Source organism: Phyllobates terribilis, unplaced genomic scaffold (assembly GCF_046119375.1).
Source record: "Phyllobates terribilis strain yellow unplaced genomic scaffold, ASM4611937v1 Scaffold_2__4_contigs__length_985480577, whole genome shotgun sequence".
Classification (NCBI taxonomy): domain Eukaryota; kingdom Metazoa; phylum Chordata; class Amphibia; order Anura; family Dendrobatidae; genus Phyllobates; species Phyllobates terribilis.
In genome coordinates, this window is record NW_027362762.1 from 878,961,012 (window position 1) to 878,984,105 (window position 23,094).

Consider the following 23,094-nt stretch of genomic DNA (forward strand, 5'->3'; position numbering starts at 1 on the left):
TGTTTTTTGTGTGGATTGGATAGGTTGTTGCCGACATCTGGTGAGAATTTCATGTCAATATCACCTTTAGAAATACATTTATTTACTTAGAAAATTTGTGACGTGTTCATTACTTATTTCTCCCGCTGTATGTTTATTTGTGATATTGCCTGTATCTGATCAGTTCTGTGGTTCCTGTATGGTCTGTAGTCTGATGATGACTGGTAACGACAACTCCCAGTATCTCCTTACCATTGTTATGGACATACTGATAGTTGAAGATTCATGCTATGCAATTGTTTATGGGGCTGATCTGACATTACAATTGATCGCTGTACTAACCTTGGTTCTGTATTCCTGTACCGATGGTGGTTGTGATGCTGCATTTCTGTACTGATGGTGGTTCTTGTGATGTATTCCTGTAATGATCGTGGTTGTAATTCTGTACTGATTGTGGTTGTGGTTATGTATTATTGTACTAATGGTGGTTCTGGTGCTGGATTTATGTACTGATGGTGGTTCTGCTAATGTATTTCTGTACTGATAGTGGTTCTGGTGCTGTAATGGTGATGTATTTCTGTACTGATAGTGGTTCTGGTGCTGTATTTCTTGTCTGGTACTGTATTTCAGTACTGCTGGTGGTTCTGATTATGTATTTCTGCACTGATAATGTTTCTGGTGACACTCGTGTACTGATGCTGTGATACAATATTTCTGTACTGATGGTGATTCTGGTGCTGTACCTCTGTACTGTTAGTGGTTCTGATTATGTATTTATGTACTGATGGTGGTTTTCGTAATATATTCTTGTACTGTTATTAGTTCTAATCCTGTACACACGTAGCAATCCATAACTTGTCAGATAACTTGATACATGGCTATGTTAATAAAGTATTGTGTCATCTGCCAAGTTAAGGATTATTACATCTGTATTTATGTTAGGAGTATTAGTTATAAAATTAAGCCCTGTTGTATGCCCAATACTAACAGCATGCAATGTACTCACTTCAGGATTTGGCTCCGTTTACCTTTTTCAGCGGTTATTATGTGACCACTCACATGCGATTTTCATACTTATGACCACGTGACAACTAGCTTCTCTTCCTGCATCTCTGAATAAAGCAGAGGCTATAGTATTTCAGGGAACATTGAGAGAATCAAGAAGAGCAGCTCGTTGGCACGTGACTGTAAGTATGCAAATCACATATGAGCGGTCACATACCCATTACTCACACCGCTTATAGGAGGTGATGCCAAACTGAATTTTTGCCCCGAGTGCAGAAAACCTAGGTCAAAAGTGGAACAAGGGTCCATGAGGACTGAGCTCCAGCACCAATGAGAAATTGTTAAAACATAACTTTTACTTTGTAATGAAAAAAAGCAAAAAGGGTGGTGAAAAAAAGCAAAAAGGGTGGTGAAAAAAAGCAAAAAGGATAAAAAAGATTAAGGAAGATTAAGGATTAAGAATAAGAGTTGCTAACCCGAAACGCGTAAGCTTATGGATCCGTAATCTTTTTTTATCCTTTTTGCTTTTTTTTTTACCTTGTTTTTAATTGCACAGTAAAAGCTATGTTTTAACATTTTCTCATTGCTGCTGGAGCTCAATTTTCATGGGCCCTTCTTCCATTTTTGACCTAGAAACCAGCCTGGTGTGTTCTTACACTCCATGCACCACATCCTGACCAAACAAGGTCTACCAGGGTTCCTATGTGTATGTAGTGACCGGAGGTCTGAGAGAGATCCAGTGAGTCACAAACTGAGACAGAGACAGAAATAAACAACACTTTCTTTACTAGAACAGGGATTAGACTAAAATTCAGTATTGCATTAATCAGTCTCAGGTTCTACCTGGGACACTGTCTCTACTAAATACACACAATCAGCAAAAGCTGAAATTAATGTGCCAATCTCAAGGTTTCCAGTTTATGTGAATTATTCTAAAGATCTGGAACAATTTTACCTAAACACTGTGTCAATCTAGTGAGGGTGTTCTATAGGGACCCCTGAGATGGCACACTGAGTACAATCCTACCACTATTAACAATAACAATGCATGAAACTATACCAATTGCTCTTATTCCCCTAGTATAGGGATACCCCGGTATCTTAAAGTTACGGTACTGTTAACCTCAGATGTGGTCTATCACAGACCTGTGAATCGCGAAGGCTGCAGCTAGTACCTAGAAAACTTTGGTGCCAAAGAAAAGCAACGTTCACAAAAAAAGCAAAGGTTCCTTGTCTTGTCGGCCGATGCCGAGCCCACACGCCGGGGACTTTAGTCCTGTAGCCTCAGGTTATGGTCTGGGAAGAACTCTTCACAAGGCTTATCAGTATCCTCTCAATGTGGATGGCACCGGACCCCTTCTCTCTTCTCGCAGTCACTCACTGTTTTCCAGACCACGCGCTCCGTCACAGAGATGATATTCTCAGTCTCTTTTCCTCTCACTCGAAACTTGGCTCCTACAGCACAAAGTCTCTAGTCACTCAGCATGGACTTCCAAAAAACTCCAAAGAGCCACACAGCTTTCCCCAGCTCAGCACTTGTTCTTAAGCAGGGACACAACTTCACCAGGGCCAGGGGTTATCAACCCCCACAGGAAAGCTTGTAAAGAGAGAGTCTTATTGCAGTTCAGTCCTTGCAGTTCTCCTCAGATGCCCCATCCAGCATCTCACACAGCAGACACCCTCAGAACATACAGGGTCTCCTGCTCTGCCTCTGCTCTGAGCTCAGCCAGGCAAAACTCACAGGGTCCTAATGCTCTCCTGCTGCTATCACAGTTCACACTCTCACATGTATACAAGTGTTTTTCACACTGAATTGTCCTCCATGGAAGGTGAGCTGATTACCATTTTTTTCTCCTTCGCAAAAAATCCTAGATTCGCCTTAGCTTATCATATTTCCTTATCTTTAATATGGTCAACATCTGATTGGACCTTTATGGAAAAATCTATAGGAAATGCAAAAACATAAACTTATATGGAGCAGACTACAAGCATGCTCAGGCACCACCGCATCGACCACGGACGTGGTCGTACTGCTCTTATTTCCATTGATCTAATGTTTATCTCCTATCCAATAGATTGGTGATAAATGTTATTTATGGGGAGAATTTTTTTTAATACTCACCTATGTTTAAGTTCATCTTTACAAGAAATGCTGATAGCTATAAGGGAAAGTGTGAGTTAATCTAAAACATTTCAAAATATGAGCAAGCCCTCAAAAATGTTTAGTAAATCCTCATTTATATTCATTGCCCTTCAATTCAGAATCTATGACATATGTGCTGAAAATGTCCTAAGAGAAAAGAAAACTAACATTAAGGACACATTCAATTACAATCATAGTCGTCCTTCTTTACAAAGATCACATATTGAAAAAAGTCAAAAATCCAAAATAGCACCTGCATGAAAGTCACATACTGATTGGGTGAAAGTATGTTCCCCTCCTCCACTGCATCTGGTACCTGCTTGTTACAAGAAAGAGACTGCACTACTGAACTGTATAAAAATGACACAATAGTTGTAGTGCAATCTTCCAATGTCATCTGTGCATTTTTTCTTTTCTTTTACTGGACCTTTTTTATGTAATTACAGTTATTGTAACTGTAAAACAAACATCCCAGTAAAATAAAACTGTACTTTGTAGCTTCTGTTCCTCTCCTCCCTTTACAGAACTTTTCAGCATTTGCTGAGTTAGGAGATGACAAGCTGTTCCAGGGGATGGATGATTTTTACATGCCTTTTCTTCCACTTGCACATTCTTTTTCTTCTTCTGCAGCCCATATGACTTTGCTTTTCCCTTTCTCATTTGCTCCCTGGTAAACAGACTGCTGGGTGAGTGTGCCTGCCTTGTCTGAATGCTACATTCTCAGCCCACCTACTACAGGAGAACTCTCCTCCCACCTGCAGATAAAAGCCAAGTGAATGTTAACAGCAGCTGATCAGAGCACTTTCTCAGTCCCTCACTGTCACGTCTGCATCATACCTTTCTCTTGGATCTTGCATTTACTAAGGTAAGATGATGACATCCTTCCCTTGTCTTATATCTACCTGCTCATTCAATAGGAAAAAGTTTTTGAAAAGTTCAAAAAAACTTTTTTTTAACTTTGCAGCAAAAATATCACCAAATCTTTCCCATTTTTTTGATGTTGCATTTAATCAAGTGACGTAAGCTCAGGATTCTGCTGAAGGTATTTTATAATACACTTATATGTTTTTGTTACTATTGCTTTAGTGGAATTCTTAGATGGTGCAATGAATAGACTCCAAATATTACACTTTGATGTGGAACAAACTATCACTGCTGGGACTGGTAGCAGGTGTACATGAGCTTCCTAAGCAGCAATGTGTGAAGCTTCATCTTCTCTGCAGGGATGTGTCAGTATAGACAGAAAGCAGGTGGACAGTAACTCAAGAACTGGTATTCTACTCCCTTTGGCTGCTAATCTTCTGATACTCCAAAACTAGGGCACTGTGTTGTGCAGAAAAGACTTTCTGTTGGAAAATCCTGGTTATTAAAATTAGGAAGAAGTTGAACTAGTTTCACAGATGGTCATAAGAAACCAATGTAGAAGTAGAAATCGAGACGTCTATTTCTTCTCATTATTGTATGATTTGTCCATAGGAATAGTACATCCATATAACGGCATTGCCTTGTGTAAATACATGTATGTCTCGGAATGGTATGGTCCAGTGGAAGTATGTAGTGTCTCCTTTCTACATATATTGAAAAAAATATTTCGAAATGGTCTCTACTCTCTATTGAAAACAGCAATTAAAATGCCTGGCAATAAAAACATGCGGATGATTATAGTCCCAGCACATTCGGAGAAGTTTCAACTTGAAACTACTTAGGGTTTTTTTGTATAATTTGTTATTAATATTTCTTTAATTGGGATTACCTAGCAAAGCGGAGAGCATTCTGCACTTGATTCATTTTGGATGGTCCATTAGGATGGATCATAGAAAATTAAATGGTTGATGTTAAACTTTAAAGGAATGAAAAGCGTTCTGCGTGACTAGACTATGAAAGGTCTTATGGAAGCTCTCTTTAGATCATTAAAAAGCTATATTTAAGTCATTTAAGAAAAATATAGGATTGAAAACATATGTGACTGCATTTATAATGTATTCTGTGCAGTTTCTATCAGTAACATCTGTAATGATGTATATGGTGCACATGGAACTGTACTTGTAATTGTCCTTGAATCTTGGTGATACACTTAATTTCATGGTCCTGAAGATAGATTGGCCATCAGGGGTAGATTTTTACTTACCCCTTAACGGTATTGAAACCATAGAAATTACATTAGACAGTAAAAGTAATATGGCAGCCATGGCAATTTTATGATGGGTTTAAAGACACCTGATGACACTCAAGGCATAAATATGGCGGTCTGTGGTCAACATGAATTTCTCAAGAAGCACCCGTTCAGAGGCTTACAAAGAAGTGAAGGAACCTCATTGCAAAGATTGAAATGTAGACCCCTTCTGGTGGTGGTGAACACTGTCACACCCCTAGCCACCTGGGATATGGTTATTTTTGAACACCCTTGAGTTTTATAGGGCTGACAGAAACAGACAAGCGCTCTACTCATCTGTCTCCATCAGTCTCATAGACTTAATATTGATTTATAGGAAACATTCTTTACTGCTCTCATTAGTACAATGGGCAGAAACAGTGGGGGTCAGGACCATGTCTTAGTGATCGTTTGGGGTCCCAGAGATGAGGCCCTATGAATCAAATATTTATCATTAATCCTGTGGATGGGTTAAAAAATATCCATTGTAGGAACCATTTTTTCCCTAAAACCTTGTACAACATCTATGCACAGGTTCAGCTTGCTAACTTGAAAATAAGAGATGCAGCCCACATGGGACTCTCTTCTCCAGGGTTCATATATCAGCCAAACACATGATCTGTCACATTAATACTGCCATCAAATTTTAGAATTCATCATTTGGTCAAAAGTTTATTACGGATGCACATATCCCATTACTTGGCATTTTTACTGGACAATAAATAAAATACAAGCCAACGAAGGACACTATATTTATATAATATGGTTTGGTTAAATTCTTTATCTGGTCATATTTTGATGAAATTGCGGTTTACTTGTTGACCAAGCCTTCTTTCTGATGTATTTTTACAAGAAAAGCTTCTTAAAAAAACTTTGCACTCTATTCGTTGGCAGTACATGTAATATACACCAAAAAAGACAAAAAAGTATAAGAACCTGAAATGAAAAAAAATTGTTTTTAAAAAAACCCTTGATTTCTAATTCTGTTTTTTTAAAGGGTTATCCAAGACTTTGCTTTTTTTCCCTACAGGGCTGAGAACCTACACACAGGTAGTTGCTAACTTCTGCCCAGCACTGAACTCTGTTGGCACAGAACGGTCACGAACCACTCCTGCCAGCAATTTTGCTGCTTCATTTGACCTCACGTCAACAGAGTAGCTCTACCTCTTCCGGGCTGCTCTGTTGATAGTGCATCAATGCCGACATTATGCTGATTGACAGCCGGCTTCCCGCAGTTAGGTAGATGGCGGGAGCTGGCTGTCAATCAACATGACATCAGCAGTGATGCCCCATCAACAGAGCGGAGCGGAAGAGAAGAAGCTGCTCTGTCGACATGAGGTTACCAGAAGCCGCAGAATTATGCTTTGCTTATATAGTGCCATCATATTCCACAGTGCTTTACAGACATTATCATTGCTGTCCTCATTGGGGCTCACAATCTAAATGTCCTATCAGTACGTCTTTGGAGCATGGGAGTAAACCGGAGAAAGCTAAGGAAACCCACGGAAAGGACATACAAACTTCTGCAGATGTTATCCTTAGTGGGATTTGAACCCAGGATCACTGGCAGGAGCGGTCCATCACTGCTCTGAGCTGGTAGAGATTGGCACCAGACAGAACAGGAGGTAGTTAGCAACTACCTACCTATAAGTTCTTAGCCCCATATGGAAAAATAAACAAAGTCCCTGATAACCCCTCTAATACTTTTTCCTTGTAAGAGCTCTATCCCATCTCTGACATGTATTATACTATTATGTATATTGTGTTTTCTGACACATTGTCAAATCAAAGTGAATCTAGAAAAAAAAGGGACTTTAACTTTTGATGTTATCAAATTGTTCTTTCAGTTCTTATATAAATACTGATGTTGATATTTTCCACTAAGAAGGAGTTCTGGCGGAGATGGGTCAAATCTCTGCTTTATATTAGTAAGTTACATTTCTACACAGCATTTATATAATATCCAGCTCCTGACATTGAAGCAAAACCATAACAACATTTAGCTTTGGGGCACCGTAGTATGGAGAGTCTCCCACAAAAGGATAATACAGCGGAAATTTCTTACAATATCTGTGCTAGCGAATACTGAGATTTCATGGATGTTAAATGAGACTTCAGCTACTGTAACCCATCTGTTATTGATGTTTTCTTGAATTCTAATACTGTTAGTCCAATGACGAACCAACATTTTTTGTATTAGTTTTATAATTGCCTTTGTTATAATAAAATAGACACCATTTGTTAATATCACTGAAATAATACCAAATACATTATTGGATAATTATATACATTATTGTAATTCTAGGTTTTAGAAAACTATAAAAAACATAATACTTCAGGAGTAGCTTTATGGGGTGCAAAGGTAGAAGTCCACCAGAGTTCTGGTACCTTATAGGCCTCTTCACCACCTAGAAAGTTACCAGTAGTATGAATAGCACATGGTCGGTGGGGGTTCTTCTCCAGATTTTGCTTCATTGTAAGGAAATGACTAGGGAACAAAGAAAGCACAATAGGGTGTTCTATCCAGATTAACGTGGTGATCAGAGGTGGTTCCGCTCATCTGATATGGTAGCGTGAGACACAACGCTGAAATGACATCAAATATGGTTCCAGCTGCTGCAGCCCCTCAGGTTGATAGATCCAAAGTGGTAATGGTAGTAGTAGAAACATAGCCGGTGATCTGAGCTGCTGGTGTACATCCGATCAAGGCGTCAGAATCAGATGAAGATATTGACAATGCGGTTTATACTCTACGCGTTCTGAAGTATTACAGCTTTCCTTCAGGAGAACCACAGAGCGTGGTTCTCTGCGGTTTTCCTGAAGAAGACGTTGTAATACTTTGAAATGCATAGATAATAAACCACATTGTCAATATCTTTGATTCGGAGTCCTTGATCGGATGTACACCAGCTGTGCAGGTCTCCCGCTATATTCCTACTACTATTACCAGATTCTTCTTTATGGCTTAGCACATCTGATGCCATTGTTCTTTATTTAACTTGTACAATATAATTCAATTACCTGCTTTTTTCACCCAAGATGAAGGTTCAATTGGCAGCTCTTGTATGGTATCTAACTACCCTAGGCAAAGCACAGTGATTGATGTCCTCCATGTTACTCAATATCCAAGGCACATGCCCTGGATGTTACAGTATCTCTCTGGCTTTACCACATCATTAAGGACCCCTTCTTTTCAGAGTTTCTTGAACTTTTTATTTATAGAGTGATTGTGTGAAGTTTAATCAAATTTGTGTCAAAACCTTGGTGTTAGGAACCACTGGTATGGACAATCTCATCATTTCTTCCTTGTCCTCATAGCTTTATGTACAAGCCTGTATTGAAATAAAGACAAAATAACTAGGTGTAGAGAAAATGAAGCACTTTTTACCTAATTTTTACTTTGTTGGGAAGAGTTTATGTTATATTTGTCCAAGTGTGGTCACCCAGTACCTGTGATGTGATCTGCCACCTGCTGACAGTTTTGCTAGTATGTTGCATTAATGTAGTGAAATTGTATAATGAGAAATTGGAGTTCTCAACTACTGGCAGACCGCTTAATGACTTAAAACTACCCTCGGTAAAACAAAGTGTTGATGTCACCCATGTTACTCAATATCCATGGCACATGGCCTGGTTGTTATCTTCCCGGCTTTGCTACATTATTAATGACCCCTTCTTTTCAGAGTTTCTTGAACTTTTCGTTCATGGAATGATTGTGTAAAGTTTGATCAAGTATGTGTCCAAGACTCACTGTTAGGAACCATTCATATGGACAATCTCATCATATCTTCAATGTTTTCATAGGTTTATGCACGAAAACTATGTGAGAAAAGTGTAAATATGTGTTCCTTACCTTATTTTTGTTCTGTTGGGAGCTGTGCCATATGTGTCCATGTGAGGTCATCCAGTAGTTGTGATGTTATCTGCCGCCTGTTGACAGTTTTGCTAGTATATGACATTAATGTAGTGAAAATGTATAATGGGAAATCAGAGTCCTTAAGTTCTTGCGGACCACGTAATGACTTAAGACGTCAGACAGGTCCACATAGTGGTCTGCAATAATGTTTTTGAACGTCATTACTGAGTCCGCAGTTGCAGGAAATGGAAGTTGGCTGTCATTGATGTCTGTGGCTGGACTCCTCATATTGAAGGCAGAGATAGTTTAATGTGTACACTGTTCTGGAAGCAAAAACATCACTTCCTTCTCCCGCTCTGGCAATCATGTGATCGCCCGATGCCAGGAGGAATGGTTGCAGACCCACATAAGCTGTACAGTTCAGGTGGGAGGCTGAACTTGCCCTGTAACTGGGACTAATAAGCCAATCCCAGTTGCAAGGGAAATGCAACAAAAAAACAACAACAAATGTCTGATATATAAAAATAATTGTTACAGAAATGGGAAAACAATTGAAAATATACGTTAGCAATCCTTTGTGGTTATAAAACAAAACTTCTTTACATCTCCCCCACTTCCCCGATAGAGTCCACAAAAAAAAGACAAATGTAAAAATGACTTCAAAATTATGCTCCGTGTATCACAAAAAAGAGGCAAAAAGAGAAGATTTTAGAGCTCTTATGTATAAAAAGAAACAGAAATGTCACTGGTCATGAAGGATGAAAATGATCTGGTCTTTAACTGGTTACCCTAATTCGCACAAAGGTAAGGGTTGATTGATTCAGTTAGGGGTCCAACAAGGCCCTTTGCTGTGGCTAAAGAAATAGGGATACAAAGCTAGGGGCAGCAATCCTTTCCTAGTTGATAAACCCTAGTAACAGCTCTGTTCTAGCTATGACCAGTGCTGATGAAGGGTAAGACCTTTTACCCAGCTGTCTGCAGATGGGTGTCTGGTTTGGCTAATTGGAGTTTTCTTTCTCCTGGAGGAGAACTAATTTGATTATTTGTCCAAGTGGTGCTTTTCCTGTAAAGTCTCCATACACCAGTCAATTCTTTTAAAGAAGAACCAGTACCCCCAGAGTTGTGTGTAAACTAACTCTGTTCACTTCAAGTCTAGGAATTTTGGCTCTTCTTGCATTTGTGGCTTTCTTTGTTAACGTTAGATTGAAATAACTTGTATTTAAATCTATTGTTTTAGGGCCATGTAGCAAGTCTTGACGCTATGTAACTTTTTTTTTTCTATTAATGTTCCAGTAAAGATCCATCTTCCACTCCTTCTCACTTTGGAAACATTCACTGCTTCTTGTTAGATTGCGGTATTACAGCCTGCCTAAAATATGTCTGCTAATGGCATCAAAACCCTGCCCCTTTGCCAACAATAGCACATTTTTGATACTGTACACTATAGTAAATTCAACTCCTGTTTAAGCCATTTTAGCCAAAAATCCACAGCTTATTGCAGGACATCACTTTTTTGCGCCTCTATAGAAGTTAGGCACGTTGTGATCGTTCTGTGAAGATTTTCACTTTTATTCCAGTCGTGTTAAAAGCTTCTGCACCTTTCTTAAATTGCGTCAAACTGTTATGGTTTCCTGCTCTTAGAGACTTCAAGGCAGAAAAGAAATATTCAAGACATTAAAGATGTGGCTCTTTAATTGCTGCCATGGTAGTGCTAGCTTTTCAGAATTAATTTTACAACATTATGTAATTGTTGTTCCCCAGTAATGTTGCTTTCATAAACTATTTATGCATTAATACACTGATGGAATATACCTGTTATTTGCATTCTTCCATATTCAGTTTAATATATGATACTTATCAAGTCATTTTTCTAAAACATTTTTTAAAAGAAAATGTCCACCTATGAACACTTATGAAGAGGTGAGCGAACCTCCCCAAATTCAATTTGGGTAGATTTTCTCAATTCAGGGTAGTGAAGGTGTTGGGGGGAGGATTCGATTCACAAAGAAAACATTTCTTTTGAATTTAATAAGCCTTGAAGGAGTTAAAAAATTACTCACTTTACTTTGGCCCACCCCGTACCTTGCCCAACACCCCCAATACTTTTCTTTTTGTGCGGGTGCAATGCATGTCATTGACAAGCATCGCTCTTCATGTTATAGCAAGGGGCCTAAAGAATGGAAGAGCCGGCCAGAAGGAAAATCAAAGATACGATATGACGTCCAGCAGTGGTGGACAACTATGGGGGGTGGCGGACAGAGGTGAGTTAAAAAAAGGGGTTTTAATCACCTTTCCAGCTCTCTGGACTTGCTCAATGCAAATTGCCAGAAATTCGGATTCAGATGAATCTGAATTTCAATTTAAAAATTTAAGGGGGATTAATTTTGCTCTTTTTCTACTATTAGTTTTTTTGTTTTTTTTTTCAAAATACAATACTGTGCAAAAATTTTAGGCAAGTGTGGAAAATAATGCTGCAAAGTAAAATTATATTAAAAATGGAAATGTTAGTTTATTTTTATTTATTGGCAAAAAGCAAAGTGAATGAACAAAAGAGAAATCTAAATGAAATGATATTTAGTGTGATCAACCTTTGCCTTCAAAACAGTACCAATTCTTTTAGATACACTTAGTCAGAGATTTTGTAGGATAAGTCAGGTGTGTGAAAAAACAGATACAGTGGTGGCCAAAAGTATTGGCACCCCTGCAATTCTGTCAGATAATACTCAGTTTCTTCCTGAAAATGATTGCAATCACAAATTCTTTGATATTATTATCTTCATTTAATTTATCTTCAATGAAAAAACACAAAAAGAATTGTCCTAAAGCCAAATTGGATACAACTCCACACCAAACCTAAAAAAGGGGGTGGACAAAAGTATTGGCACTGTTTGAAAAATCATGTGATGCTTCTCTAATTCGTGTAAATAACAGCACCTGTAACTTACCTGTGGCACTTAATAGGTGTTGCAATAACTAAATAACACTTGCAGCCAGTTAACATGGATTAAAGTTGACTCAGCCTCTGTCCTGTGTCCTTGTGTGTACCACATTGAGCATGGAGAAAAGAAAGAAGACCAAAGAACTGTCTGAGGACTTGAGAAACCAAATTGTGAGGAAGCACGAGCAATCTCAAGGCTACAAGTCCATCTCCAAAAACCTGAATGTTCCTGTGTCTTCCGTGCACAGTGTCATCAAGAAGTTTAAAGCCCATGGCACTGTGGCTAACCTCCCTAGATGTGGACGGAAAAGAAAAATTGACGAGAGATTTCAACGCAAGATTGTGCGGTTGGTGGATAAGGAACCTCGACTAACATCCAAACAAGTTCAAGCTGCCCTGCAGTCCGAGGGTACAATAGTGTCAACCCGTACTATCCGTCGGCGTCTGAATGAAAAGGGACTGTATGGTAGGATACCCAGGAAGACCCCACTTCTTACCCCAAGACATAAAAAAGCCAGGCTGGAGTTTGCCAAAACTTACCTGAGAAAGCCTAAAACGTTTTGGAAGAATGTTCTCTGGTCAGATGAGACAAAAGTATAGCTTTTTAGGAAAAAGCATCAACATAGAGGGTACAGGAAAAAAAAAAAGAGGCAATCAAAGAAAAGAACACGATCCCTACAGTCAAACATGGCGGAGGTTCCCTGATGTTTTGGGGTTGCTTTGCTGCCTCTGGCACTGGACTGCTTGACCGTGTGCATGGCATTATGAAGTCTGAAGACTACCAACAAATTTTGCGCATAATGTAGGGCCCAGTGTGAGAAAGCTGGGTCTCCCTCAGAGGTCATGGGTCTTCCAGCCGGACAATGACCCAAAACACACTTCCAAAAGCACTATAAAATGGTTTGAGAGAAAGCACTGGAGACTTCTAAGGTGGCCAGCAATGAGTCCAGACCTGAATCCCATAGAACACCTGTGGAGAGATCTCAAAATGGCAGTTTGGAGAAGGCACCCTTCAAATATCAGGGACCTGGAGCAGTTTGCCAAAGAAGAATGGTCTACAATTCCAGCAGAGCATTGTAAGAAACTCATTGATGGTTACCGGAAGCGGTTGTTCGCAGTTATTTTGGCTAAAGGTTGTGCAACCAAGTATTAGGCTGAGGGTGCCAATACTTTTGTCTGGCCCATTTTTGGAGTTTTGTGTGAAATGATCAATGATTTGATTTTTGCTTCATTCTCTTTTGTTTTTTTCCTTGCAAGCAAATTAAATGAAGATAATAATACCAAAGAATTTGTGATTGCAATCATTTTCAGGAAGAAACTGAATATTACCTGACAGAATTGCAGGGGTGCTAATGCTTTTGGCCACCACTGTAGATATATGAAACAGGTGATAAAACTCGTCATTTTCATATTTAGGTAGAAACAGACATTGATTGAAGCAGAAACTGCTATGTAGATGGCTTAAAGCTGGGTGAGGAATAGCCACATTTTGCTATAAAGGTGAGGATGTGGAAGACAGATTCATGTTAGAAGTCATACACAATGGCAAGACTTCTTGGTGGTTATACTGCATCAGCAAGGTCTCTCCCAGGCAAATATTTCAAAGCAGATAGAGGTTTCAAGATGCAATGTTCAAGCTCTTTTCAGTAGATGCTATGGTCAGCGAAGGAAACTTAGTATAGCAGAAGAGAGATACATCACACTTCACTTTGATATTGGAAAATGTCCAGCAGTGCCATCAGCTCAGAATCAATAGCAACCAGTGGGATCCAGATACACCTATCTACTATTCATAGAAGTCTGGCTAAAAATGGTCTTCATGGAAGAACTGCAGCCAAAAAATCATACCTTCTACGTGGAAACAAGGACAAACAACTCAGATATGCATTGGCTCCAAATTTATATCCCCTACAAGGCGAAGTGCTTACTTTATATTGTCAGTTTGGGCAGACAGATCCCCGTTAATATGCATTTGCAGTAATTTTTTATGTTTTTCTTATTGCTTCAATTTTTCTTAACACTGTCTATATTAAAAAAGGAAATCTTGCAGTTTTTACACTGCCACTAGGCCTATTATTAAACTCACACTTTCTGTTCTGTACAGACGACTTTTCAGTAGTCTTATTATCCTTACAAATAGGATTACAATGACAGATAACACCTACATATCAAGTAGATAATCCAAGATTGACCGTTAAGGGTGTATTCTCAAGACTGGAAGTTATTCCCTATCCATGGGAAAGAGGATAACCTTTTTGATCGCTCGGGGTCCGACCACTGGGACCCTCACCAATCCCAAGAACTGGGACTCTGAAGAGCCCTGTGAGAATTAAACAATTGTCAATCATGCACACTGTCTTTGGAAGTGCAATTAAGAATGAATGGAGCTGCATTGTCCATGATTGACCACTGCTACATTCACATGGGGTTCTACCGAGCCCAATATTCAGGATCGATGGGGTCCTAGCATCATACCGCCCGTGATCATGTAGTTATCCCCTACCCAATGAATAGAAGATAACTTCCAATCTACAGAATACCAATTTAACTATAGGTGATGACACAGGTCACCTCCTCCCCCACCCTGCACTTTTGCTCAGATCAAAGCATGCCCAGAAAATACTTATATAGAAGGCAATAGTGAGAATCTGTCTATTGCTGCCAATGGCCATGTGCCTGCTGTATAGAACCAAAAGGATGAGTTTTATTTTAGCTTAGTGTGAAAATTGCAAAATATCTATTTTTTAATATATAATCTTAAGAAGAGGCTGCAGAGCCTGCAGGTGGACAAATCCTCCAAGAGTTTCCAGCTCAGTATTCTATCCACAAATATCCAGAACTAAAATTAGGCGGCACATCCAATGGGTAAAAAAGGAAAAATGATCCTTTATTATCCCATAAAAGTTACGCTTTAGCTCTATTTGGAGCCTTTCTCAAACCTTGTGTGCTTACTTTGAAAATCCGTGGCTGATTGACTGTATAATCCTGATATTAAAACAAGCACTTAATGCATCTATATAGAACTTTAAGCAAGAAAACCTTTATAAAAGATGAATTTTGTATTATTAAATCAGGCAACAGATCCTCCATTAGGTAAGATATAAAATTATAGACTGGATACTCTCACATGTTGTTAAAGGAGCCATTCTGTCATTGTTATGTTCTGCTACCAGAGCTAAGGAAAGAGAGGAGATCTGTCCCTACGATAGAACTCAGCTTAATCCCTATGATGTAACAGGGAACCTGATCCTGCGATCAGACCTGCTAAAGTCCTAAGCTAGTCTGTACGGAGACCTATAGATGTGAGGAAGGAATCCCTACAAGTACTAAGGACTGGGAGGAATATGGGACACCTCCTAACAGAAATAGTAGCAGACAGACGAACAAACAAAATATATAGAACATAGAGGTCAATAGACCAAGCAAACTAACAGAGCAAGACACAGAGCACAGGCTAGCTAGAAAGTAGATATACAATGAAGTCCAGCAAAGCCAGAAGGGCGGAGCAGGATTAAATAGGCCAACAAGGTCATATGACCAGCAAAGGAAAAAAAACTAAGAGCAAGGTTCTAACAGTACCCCCCCTTCTAAGAGGATCCTCCGGATCCCCTAGGACCAGGCTTATCAGGAAATCTCCTGTGAAACACTCTGATAAGTCTGGACGCGGAAACATCATCCGACCTCACCCAAGAGTTATCCTCGGGACCGAAACCTTTCCAGGCCACAAGATACTGCAAACTACCTCTATACCGTCTAGAGTTAAGGATGCGAGAAATTTCATATTCCCCGTCCTCCACCACCGGAGGAACAGAGGCAGAGGCGTCACAATCCGATACAACAGCTTTTTTCAACAGAGAGACATGAAATACCGGATTAATTCTCCAGGAGGTAGGAACCTCCAACCTAACAGCAGATTGGTTGACAACCTGAAGCACCTTAAAGGGCCCTACAAACTTGGGACCCAATTTCTTTGAAGGAATCCTCAACCGCAGATTCCTAGAGGACAACCAAACCATGTCACCAACAGCGAACAAAACCTCCTGTCGTTTCCTATCAAAGTAGTCTTTAGATTTTCTGTTGGCCTCCTGAAGATTACCACGCACATCCGTCCAAACTCTCTCCAAATCACCGGAAAAATTCTCCTCCTCAGGCACGGCAGATCCCAACTTGGAGAACGACCCAAACGACGGATGTCTCCCAGAACAACAAAAAAAAGGCGAACAACCAGCAGAAGAAGATGTATGATTGTTCAGAGCAAATTCAGCAAGTGGCAGAAACTCAGACCACCCCTCTTGATTGTCTGCCACAAAACAACGCAAGAACTGCTCAACATCCTGGTTTTTCCTTTCTGTCTGGCCATTAGATTCAGGATGATATCCGGACGAGAACGACAAATGAACTCCCAACCTATCACAAAAGGCACGCCAAAAACGAGCCACGAACTGAGGACCCCTATCAGAAACAATGTCAGTAGGAACGCCATGAAGTCTGACAATTTCCTTGACAAAGGCCTTAGCAAGAGTTTTAGCGCAGGGCAGTTTGACGAAAGGAACCAAGTGACACATCTTGCTAAAACGGTCCACGACCACCCAGATGACAGTAAAACCCTCAGAGGGGGGAAGGTCAGTTATAAAGTCCATAGCCAAATGTGTCCAAGGAGCACTGGGAACCTCCAAAGGACAAAGCAACCCCGCAGCAGGAGTATGTGAGGACTTAGATCTAGCACATATAGTACATTGACGCACCCACTTAATGACTTCCTTCTGCCATCCAGGCCACCAAAAACTGCGACCCACCAGTCTCTTGGTCTCAGAGATTCCGGGATGACCTGCCAACCGAGATTCGTGACACTCAACAAACAAATCTCTCCTAAAGGTCCCAGGCACAAACAACCACCCATGAGGAGTGTTAGAAGGGGCATTCTCCTGTGCTTTAAGAATCTCATTTTCCTAAACGGAGTCCAAAGCAGCTATCACAACACCTTCTTGTAAAATGTTCTCCTCTTTCTCAGCACCGACTATGGGAGAAAAACTGCGAGACAAGGCATCCGCCTTAACATTCTTAGTACCAGGGATGTAAGTAACGGAGAAATTAAACCGCGAGAAAAACAGTGCCCACCTAGCCTGACGGGCATTCAGGCGCTTGGCAGCATCAAGATATATCAGATTTTTATGATCCGTAAGAACCTGAACGGGAAATTCCGCACCTTCCAAGAAGTGGCGCCAGTGTTCAAATGCGAGTTTAATAGCCAATAATTCCTGATTACCAATATCGTAATTCAGTTCAGTCTCCGAAAATTTTTTTGAAAAAAAGGCACAGGGATGTAATCCATCCCCGTTATCCTGAGACAATACTGCGCCAACCCCCACAGAGGAAGCATCAACCTCAACCAAAAACGGCCTAGTAACATCAGGCTGCATAAGGATGGGAGCAGAGGTGAACCTCTCCTTGAGATACACAAAAGCTTCAATGGCCTCAGAAGACCATTGAACCGCATCAGCACCTTTCCTGGTGAGATCAGTCAGAGGTTTGACAATACTAGAAAATTTTTTTATGAATTTTCTATAGTAATTGGCGAAACCCAAAAACCTCTGTATCGATTTCAAACCAATAGGCCTAGGCCATTCCTGCACAGCCTGAACCTTAACCGGATCCATCTCAAAACCTTTGCTGGAGATAATGTAGCCCAAAAAACTAATTCTCTGTACAGCGAACTCACATTTCTCCAGCTTAGCAAAAAGCGAATTGTCCATTAATAACTGTAATACCTCACGCACGCTCCGCCAATGAGACTCCAGATCCGGCGAATAAATCAAAATGTCATCCAAATACACAACCACATTTTTACCGATCAAAGGTCTAAGGATGTCATTAATCAGATTCTGAAAAAATGCAGGAGCATTAGTAAGACCAAAAGGCATAACCAGATTCTCAAAATGACCCACAGGAGTGTTAAAAGCAGTCTTCCATTCGTCACCCTCCTTCATGCGCAACAGATTGTATGCCCCCTTAAGGTCAATTTTAGAGAACCACTTGGCCCCCATTAACTGGTTAAACAGATCAGGAATCAATGGCAGTGGGTAAGGATTGCGTACAGTAATTTTGTTAATCTCACGAAAATCCAGACAAGGACGTAAACCGCCGTCCTTTTTTTTTACAAAAAAAAATCCAACCACCACAGGAGACTTAGAGGGCCTAATGTGACCGGCGGCCAAACTTGTCTGTATGTATTCCTCCAAAGCCTTCCTCTCAGGAATAGTAAGGTTAAATAAACGACTTTTAAGAAGAGTCGCTCCAGGGACAAATTCAATAGAACAATCATAGTCTCTATGGGGAGGCAAAACCTGCGATTCCTTCTCAGAAAAAACTCTCCAAAAATCCTGAATAGGAACAGGCAATTCTCCCCTATCCAAAGCTGCAATACGCCCATTACAACACTTGTCATAACATTTATGGCTCCAGGATTTAATTTCACTGGTAGACCAATCCAGTACAGGATTGTGAAATTTTAACCAGGGCAATCCCAATATTACTGGAGAAGGCAAGTTATTCAACACTACCAAATCCAATTTCTCATGGTGAACACCATTAATAGTGAGAGGAAATTCACAGACCTTGAGAGTAATATTCTTCAAAGGGGAACCATCCACAGAAACCACAGCAATGGGGGATGATAAAGGTTCAGGTTTTAAATTGAGTCTTTCCACGAATCCCCCATCAATAACATTCAGAGTAGACCCACAATCGACAAACACCCGAAATTCCATTAATTTTTCCTGAGCAATCGTGGAAGCAGCTAAAAATACACCCTTGGAATTTAAACAGGCAATACGGGCATGACTGACCATTTTTTTTTCTTTCTTCATACGAAGCTCACAGCCTTTAATCAAATGACCAGATTTTCCGCAATAGAAACACAAGCCTTCAAAAAATCGACGGTCTTTTTCTTGAGAGCGAGGTGCCACCGATCCAATCTCCATCGGTTCACCACTGTTAGTACACACATTCTCATAACCAGAAACTGACATAGCAGAGGATTTGCTCTCATTAACCCTTGCACGCAGTCTTCTATCCACCCGTATAGCTAATTGCATAGCCTGTTGCAAATCTTCAGGTGTAGGATAAGCAATTAGCAGGTCTTTAACCCTTTCACTGAGCCCAGCAAGAAATAGACTTTTCAGAGCAGAATCGTTCCACCCTGTTTGAGTAGACCAACGACGGAAATGAGTACAATATTTTTCCACATTACCTGATCCTTGTTTTAAACGTCTCAACTCAGTCTCAGCTGATGCGACACGGTCAGGATCATCATATAATAGTCCCAAAGCAGAAAAAAAACTATCCACTGATCTGAAGCATGTATCACTAGGTTGCAAAGAAAAGGCCCACTCCTGAGGCTCTTTGCGCAAAAGTGACATTATGAACCCTACGCGCTGGGATTCATCCCCAGAGGACTTAGGTCTCAAACGAAAATACAATAAGCAAGCATTTTTGAATGAAAAAAATTCTCGGTGTTCACCAAAAAATAAATCCGGCAAACATACCTTAGGCTCCAAGAAATGTGCTCCAGGACAGTTACTCACGTACTGACGGAGCTCGGCCACCTCCAGAGAGAGTCCCTGCAGGCGATGAACCAAATCCTGAACCGACACCATGATGGAACAGAAAAATCTTTCCTTAGAGAATTTGCTGGCTGGACTTACTGTTATGTTCTGCTACCAGAGCTAAGGAAAGAGAGGAGATCTGTCCCTACGATAGAACTCAGCTTAATCCCTACGATGTAACAGGGAACCTGATCCTGTGATCAGACCTGCTAAAGTCCTAAGCTAGTCTGTACGGAGACCTATAGATGTGAGGAAGGAATCCCTACAAGTACTAAGGACTGGGAGGAATATGGGACACCTCCTAACAGAAATAGTAGCAGACAGACGAACAAACAAAATATATAGAACATAGAGGTCAATAGACCAAGCAAACTAACAGAGCAAGACACAGAGCACAGGCTAGCTAGAAAGTAGATATACAATGAAGTCCAGCAAAGCCAGAAGGGCGGAGCAGGATTAAATAGGCCAACAAGGTCATATGACCAGCAAAGGAAAAAAAACTAAGAGCAAGGTTCTAACAGTCATGACTTTACTCTGAACTTTTGGACCCATATTGTTGAGGAGGTTAATCTGAGAGCAATATTCAGAATCCTTTTTTAAAAAAAATTGTATTGTACATAATTACAGACATTTTCATTAATATGGATACACTAAATAATGGATACATTTTGGACAGATAAATGTAGTCAATCCATTGGTTGCGGTCTACCTTATATGACATGACTTGCCTTGCTGTGCTTGAATGTAAGGGTAAAATAACAGACTGGAGGACTTCAATGTAAAAGAACTTCATGTTAGAAGTCAAGTTTTCACTAGCTACTGATATAATTCCAAATTTAGTAATTGACTTTAGATGTACAACATGGCGGTCACCCAGATGGCATGAATAGGTGGGTCAGTCTAAGCTCTCCAACTCTCTACTTTGGTTATTAAAGGGAGTAAACTATTAGGATCTAGGCTATATGCCCACGATCAGGCTAAAGCAGCGCTTTGGATGCAGAGTATTTTCGCTGCGTCCAAAACGCTGCGTCCCATCATGCAGGTAAATCTACATGTGTTCATTGAGGAATGTGGAGTTACCGCACCCAATACGTTCTATTGTGGAGATTTTTGTTGCAGAGACTAGCGTCCCCGCAACATAAATTGTCATGCTGCGGCTCATAAAGCCGCGCTGCCGGTGAGTTTACGCAGCATCAAATAGAACCACAGTGGTCATGGGATTTCTATAAATCCATCCACTGTGCTTCTAATGTATAACGCAGCATTTTGGACGCTGTGTGGGTGAGCTGCGTCAAAAACGCTATTATGGATCATGGGCACATAGCCTTATGGTATGTAGGATATGTAGACTAGCATTATGCAAACCCTAAGCATCACTCTGCAAATAATGAATATATGAATTCCATTATTCTATACATGTAAAAAAATATGCTATATTTAGGTAATATTTCTTTTAATCAAAAAATGTTTAAGCAATCCATACCCCAGGAACAAGGTGGCATTATTGGATGGACCCAACACTAGTGACCTACCTCTCTATGTATTTATAGGGGTTGTCCAGAACTTTGACATTGATGGCCTATCCTTAGATAGGTCATCAAAGTCTGATTGGTGAGGGTGCGACATCCGGCACCCTGGCCAATCCGCTATTCCCGGTGATGGCGGCAACCAGAGCTGCTCATTTACAGACCTGCATAGTGCAGCTCCATGGACTGTATAGTGGCCATGGTCGGGTATCTCAGATCCGCACCCAATTGATTAGAATAGACGGCGGATGCAAACTACTGGACCGCGGCCACTATACTATCGATGGAGCTGTGGAGCTCTGTAACTGAGCAGTTCTGTCTGCCGCTGACACTGGGAACAGCTGATCAGCGGGGGTGCCGGGTGTCGAACACCCACCGATCAGACATTGATGATCTATCCTAAAGATACGCCATCATTGTTCAAGTCCTGGACAACCTCTGTAATCAAATATCAAATAAACTAAATAAGAGATAAGATCCGACTTAACATTTATTATAACCTGTCTGGGAAAGATGGGTAGATAAGAAAGCACTGCCCATTTTTTCCTGTTTTTTTTCCCAGTTTCTTTAGCACAAGACTTGCACTCATATTTGGAGATATGAATCATTTCTGAAGTATATTTGAAGGATTTAACCTGAGTAAAGTTAAACTCATCCCTGATCTTTATTAAATCTGTTCTGGATGGGTAACATAAGGTTATATATTCAAATATGGAATGCTCCATGTTCCTTGAGATATTATTCGCCACAGTAAAATATAGTAGAGATAACTTAAAAAAGGTCATGTAGTCTTTTTATTTCTGCCTATTTATCAGCTTAGTACCTTGCTTTATCCTGGATTGTAATGAAGTGTCACTTTACTTCTTCATGTTTTCAGATTTGATGCACTTACATTTTTACCAGAGAGCAATCACTAGAATGAAACATGAAAAGCAAAAATAAAACAGATGACTCCGTTGTAAGATCAATGGGGGCATGTGATAATTAAAATCAATGCCTAAGCATATGCTGCGTTTTTTTTAACTGCTGCATTGGTAAAGCCCTGCTGTTAAAAATCAGAAGCCTGTAAAATCTAATAGAGCTAGCTAATGTAAACCCTTTAAAGCAAATCTATCATTAAAAAATAACTTATTGTTTAAATCAGGTTTTTGTGTTAGATGTATTAAAAAAAAAAATTGTCAATTTTATTTATTTTTCTTACATATCACAATCTGTATTAAAAATACAAAAATAAAAATCTTGCAATTTTCGCACTGGCTACTGTGGCTTTTTTAGACTCTAACTTCCTGTTGTTTCAGGAAACAGCACATGTACATAGCTACAATGGTCAGCTATTGCTTATTGTGATTGGTGGATCCTGTAATCAGAGGTGTATAGAGGCGTTCCTTGTTATTTTAGCCCTGCCTCTGCTGATAAGGAAGATATTTTAAACTCTTCCTGAAATTACAGGAAGTATGAGTCTAAAAATATCTCCAGTGGCTAGTTTAAACATTTCAATATTACAAATTTTTTTTTTATAAAGATCGCAATCTGAAAAAATAAAAACATTCCCATAAATTTTTGTAAAAATACATATAAAAAAATGTGATTTAAACAGTAGGTGATTTTCTGATGATAGCTTCCCTTTAAGTAAGGCTATGTTCACACCAAATGCAAAAAAAATACTTCTTTGATAATTGAACAGAACAGGCTTTTCTTCTCCAGCTTCAGTCCTGCAACGTGCTCAGTCAATCTTAGTGGTCTGCTGTAAAGTTATTCCACTGACTCAACAAACTGGGGTTACAAATGAGCACAGAGCAGGACTGAAGCTAGAGAAAAAAAGTCTGTACTGCTCAATCAGCTGAAGAGACTTTTATTCTCCTGTTACAGCACTGTTCCGCAACTGAGTGAG

At 40.0% G+C, this 23,094-nt stretch overlaps 1 protein-coding gene across 3 annotated transcripts in view; it reads left to right on the top strand.

Moving 5' to 3' along the window:
- The first annotated feature begins 3,656 nt into the window (after positions 1-3,656).
- COL8A1 (collagen type VIII alpha 1 chain) overlaps positions 3,657-23,094 on the top strand; it is a 155,266-nt gene continuing 135,828 nt past the window's right edge. For all 3 annotated transcript variants that reach the window (XM_073668117.1, XM_073668114.1, XM_073668122.1), the window contains exon 1: positions 3,657-3,992. The gene's annotated coding sequence lies outside the window, so the exon portion shown is untranslated. The remainder of the gene's footprint in view (positions 3,993-23,094) is intronic.